Source organism: Pinus tabuliformis, chromosome 3_1 (assembly GCF_031772625.1).
Source record: "Pinus tabuliformis cultivar Carrire ecotype Pingquan chromosome 3_1, CPIR1, whole genome shotgun sequence".
NCBI lineage: Eukaryota > Viridiplantae > Streptophyta > Pinopsida > Pinales > Pinaceae > Pinus > Pinus tabuliformis.
The window spans coordinates 871474958-871480481 of NC_142301.1; positions in this window are offsets into that span (position 1 = coordinate 871474958).

A 5524-nucleotide genomic window follows, 5' to 3' on the forward strand; every position below is an offset into this window, starting at 1 on the left:
AATTCGATAAAGAAAGGAATTGAAGATTGGTTGGACAGAAAGATTCACGAGTTCGCACTGAAGGAAAACAAGAATTTGTGACTATCAAAGGAAGAGTGGTTAGACTGCTACTTATATATAGAGATGCATGAAATTTTCTTTGCATCCTTCCCCACTGAGTTGTACGAGTGGATTGTGAAGCTAGCAAATAGCCAAGGAAGGTGTAAACTCGAAAAACCTATTGTGTGGACTCCATAATTGGTGCGTAGACTGGAAGCATCAGAAGGTAATGTCACGCACGTTGTCAATCACTGGCTCAATTGAATCATAGGAGGATTCATCACGAAATTGGCGATAGATACTTCAGTTAGCTATAGCGAGGCAGAACAACGCTTCCTTAAGGGACTACGAGGTAAGTACATTAAATCTTTGAATACTTGGATTAAAATGCTACTATGTGAAAAGTAGATTATGCGAATAAATTGATGTTTGGGGTTACACGGAGTGGGAGAATCAACAGAAATGAAGGTAACACAGAACTAGAAACTAGCCCCTTGATTTCACCTCCATGAGGGGGTGAAGAAGAGCTCATGAAGGTCTTTCCAAGAAGTGCGATCAATCTGATAACGTAGATAATTCCACGCATACCACCCCCAGTCACACCACCACCAGTTTCATAGTCTTCACCCTCGTCTTCACCGATACCACCTCTGCCACCACCACAAAGCAGTATGGCAAGTGAGATAAAGCTACCAGTGTTCAAGGAGTAGGGAATGAAGATCCAGACGAGCTTTGGTTCATGATAAAAGTTGTATGGGAAGCACGGGGTGTCACGAATGACAATATAAAGAAGGCAACGTTGGTCAATGCCCAGCAGGATCGCGCGCTAACCTGGTACATTAAGCATTCCAATGAAAATCTAAATGCGGGAATCGCGGATATCGAAGTTGCGCTAAACAAATAATTTAGCAGGCCAAATTCAAAGGCACAATCGATCATTGGATTCAAGGAAATTACAATTCTACCAGGTGATACCCCATGGGAGTTGGATCAAAGACTGAAGTGCACAATTCACGAAGTGAACATGACATTGATAGATGGGCAACAACGCTAATAGTTTGTAGCATTGTTAACACCGCATCTACGAAACACGTTGTCACAACAAAGGCTAACCACTCAGGTTGAGGCTTTGGAGGTCGCGATGAGATTCACGAGACTCCAATATAAGATCCTAACCTGGGAGTTTAGTAGATTCATGCGCAGTTGACAAACTTGTGCATGGAGATGCAGAGTTTGAAACAAGACAAGACAACCTACCCAGAGATGCGTGATGAGGTATGGTTCATAAAATACAAGGGCGAGGGGCACGAAAAGGACCACTGCCTGGTGTTTGTGAATTACCTTGCTGGAGGAGGGCCAATTCCACTAAGACCAAAGGCACAAGTAGGACCAAATGCGACACCTGCATTGTCATGCACGATTTACCAGATAGGTGGAAAGCATGCTACAAAAAAATGCCATCTATTACAAAAGTATACGCAGAATTCACAGCAGTTGTTTTGTAATTTTTGTAGGTCAGTAAAACATGATGAGCACACCTGTAGAAGTTATGAACTGATGATGGATTGAAATCCTACCTACTGAGTTCAAGCTGAAATATGGGCCCTTGACCAAAACATAGGAATGGCGTGCACCAGATTTTAGGGGCGCAAACGAGGCCGAGGTGGAGGGGGACTAGGAAGGGGTCGCAGACAACTGATATGTTACAATTGTAGAGGGCCAGGGCATTATTCTCGCGATTGTAAGAATCCAATGAGACCATCATGCGTGTAATGTATGTTGTTTAATGATGAGATGAAGGATTGTCCCACACTGATAGCAAGGTTGTACGATAAAGGAGCACTCCAACCTCCCTCGACTTAGAACCTACAAATGATGAGGTCTAAACTACACAAGGAAGACCCTAATGTAAATATCATGCTCCGAAGTGGAATTACGATAGGGGATGACAAAGACAAGCAACCTGAAGAAAGTAATTGGGTTTGCAAGGCTCCAACGAAGGAACAAAAGTTTGATTTGGAGCATGCTAAGGAGACCTTCATGGAAGCTAAGACAAGCTTCGCTGATGCCTCCACTTCAGGAAGTAAAGACACCCTGGAGCCGTAAATGGACCCATCGATGCTCACTACGTTCTTGGAGACATGCATGAAGCTGTTGTGCAATAGGAAGGCTGTAAAGGGGCTACAAGAACTCATAACTAGATGCACTGGGACCATGCCAGGAGAATCGTGCGTAGTCCAGAAGCCTGGGAAGCACACAATGCGAATAGGAAGGGAAATGCGATTGACGGCACAGATTGGGGAATATGAGATGGACCAAGTGATTTTGGATCTTGGACGTGAACATCCTTCCAAAATATACATGGGAGTACATGGGCAGGCCTGCATTGTAATGGTCTCCTATCCAACTGTGAATAGCAAACCAGCAAAAGATCCTACCTATGGGGAGATTGCAGGGAATCACGGTAGATACTAAAGGAGTAAGTGCGCTAGCGAATTTTCAAGTAATAAAGATTATTGATGACAACAACCCCTACCCCACACTATTGGGAATAGATTGGGCCACTAACATGAATGGAGTGATAAATATGAAGAAGTGTAAGATGATCTTTGGGAAAAAATCACTACACGTAGTGGTACCTTTAGACCCTGCAGAAGGATCGGACTACACGGAGCTGGCGCGCGACTATGATAGCGACGATGACTTGGATTGCATCTACAAGATAATCATGTGCGAGAAAGACTGGGTAAATCCAACCGCAGATGGTTGAATCTCATGGGAGTGCGAAAGCTCCTGCACATCATATTCTGACAAGGATATAGAATGATGGCAGAACCAGTTATATGAGGTAACCACACTCAACTGTAACATGATGACAAGATCGCTACACTGCATAGAAACAAAGGTAATAGATCTACCTACGTATGATGGGTTAAGCAAGGTCGACAATTTCTTGAACAAATTTGAAAGAGAAGTACCAAAACAATACCGTTTCGGCACTCTGAAATAGGTACTATGAGCTACGCCCACAAGATGGTATGGGACACACAGAGAAGTTTTGATGACTGGCATGAATGCAGAGTGATGATGCACATGTGGTTTGGGAAGCCTTCGATACAATTAACGGACAAAATTTTCAGATGAATCGGTCCACACACCCACCTATCCAGGTGGATATAGTCATATGGTGCAAAACCTACAAAAATGCACACCATCCTCATGGTAGGAGACACGATCAGTGAGCAGGTGCGGATAAGGAAATGGCGTGAACGACCCCTCTAGTTGAACCCACGAAGTATGAAAAGACCAAGTGCGCAAAAGAATATGCATGCAAAAACTTTTAACAAAGTACGCGAAGCACTGAGAAAGGTCCACAATGTGAAATGGAATGACTAGGGCCTACTCATACTAGTGGTTCTATGGGCTTATAGTACCGCGTGCAAAAAACTGACCACGTAGGCACTACCAACGCTGGGGTATGAAGTAACCATTGTAAGCCCTATAGTTCTTTGAGAGCTTAGACCGCACATGATATCACCAGTAGATATGACGGTTCACGGAACCTTAGAAGTAGAAAGGGTACAATTAAGGAAGAAAAGCGCTCTGGTGGACGCGAAAGTCAAGAAGCTGGAGGACGAGATAAAGGAAGATTTTCTCAGCAAAAAGACCAGGGTGATAAGATAGGATGCGTACAATCATGATGACAGGTTTAAGGCCTATTGCCATGAATTGATCACTCTGATGCCTTGACTTGGACTGCACATTACTAAGCATATTAACCAGGGTAGCGCATTGCAGATGATAAAGTGTGTGATGCTGACTGTAACAATAAAAGGTGGGTATTTTCCAAGAAACATGATGGATGATAGGATGAAACTTGACACGAGTGATGCGACCACTTGACTAGCCGAAGGAAGTACACTCTTAGCACTCGAGGCAATTGAAAGGAAGCGCGAGACTATAGTCTATTCTGCCTAGGAGCTACACGATGTTGGAGTTGCACGCAAAAGCAAAGAGTCACAAGGTCCACGCCCATGCATGGGGGACTTCACTGCTACATGGGTTGGCCAAGAAGTGATCGCTGAAGTCACTATTCACGATGGGATGCTTGACTTAAGACCAAATGGAGAGGGCAACAGGCATTTAAGACGCGATTTATGGGCAATATTTGGGAAAATCTGCTGCCAAGGGAGGATTACTGAACCAGATTTGGGGGGAAGATCAAATTCAAATTAAAAAAGTGCTATAAATTACAAGGGGCTACCCAGCAAACAACACTTGGTCATTTGTGAATTGAGCTATTCAGCAGAGCCCTGATTGTTGTGTGTCGAGCATTGATTGAGCCATTGAGTTCGCGTGTGCTAGATTTCTGGACAGACACGATGACAACAATTGAGGACGTTATGGAGATAACAGAACTAACCGCCAAAGAGGCCGCACAGGCCCTGACTGTTGGGGATGCTCCAGAAGGTGTTGGTATTGTGGCAGAAATCCTGAAATCACCGCACATGCCAAGACCTAAGAAGGACAAAGAAGTGATGGTTCCCATACATGTGTCTCCATGGAACCCACTACGCACCAAGTTGTTAATGGAGGAGAAGGGGAAAGCTGCTGACCTTGTCGCAGTTTGAGCACAGTTGGAGGGACTCCACGCAAATATCTCCATGCTCAAGGGTGAGTCACGATGTTTGTGTTGGGGGCATGTTGGGCATGGAACCCCCCCCCCCCGCCCCCCAAGGCATGTTTTGGGGCTTAAAGCCCAAGTTTTCATTGAGTCTTCTTGTAAAAGCTCTGTGAATTGTGGGCATGAGGCGCGAAATTATAATAGAGTCACAGGGTTGTCCACCCTAGTTTTTGCAATGTAATGTCGGTTGGATAGACCTACCCATGGTTTGCGGAGCATGGGATTATATAGATATATCAAGTCTCTATGTGTATAAGATAACTAATAGAGGAGAACAAAGAGAAGATGAGAAGTCTAAGTGATTGAGTCGCAGTGTAAAGTGTGTATGTGGGTCATAGAGTAGGAGAAGGCTCTGCAGCTCAATGCGTAGAGGCCTAGTAGTTCGCAGCTGAGTGCGTAGGGCAGGTCAAGTCTGTAACCATTGGGAGAATCAGTAAAGAGAAGTTTTAGTATATTTCTATGTATCTTTTCCTGGTTTAATGCATGATTGGATATAATTTGCAAGTATATTGTTTATTTACTGTGCAAACCTATATGAATGTTTTGTATAACTAATTAGAACTTAATACATTTAAGTAGGAAAAGGTAATTAACTAGTACTGGAAGAGAAGTAATATCTCGAGAAATAGCACAGGGCATGGCATGGGAGCTCTTCAGCCCCTGGTTAGGGCTTCGGGAAGGCAGTGTATCAGACTGCGAGGAACAGGAAAGTAGATGAAGCAACCTGCCTGTAGGAACAAACAGTGGACCAGTCGAACCTCTCAGACATCTCAAGGGTGTGGAAACCTGGTTCTAGCACCC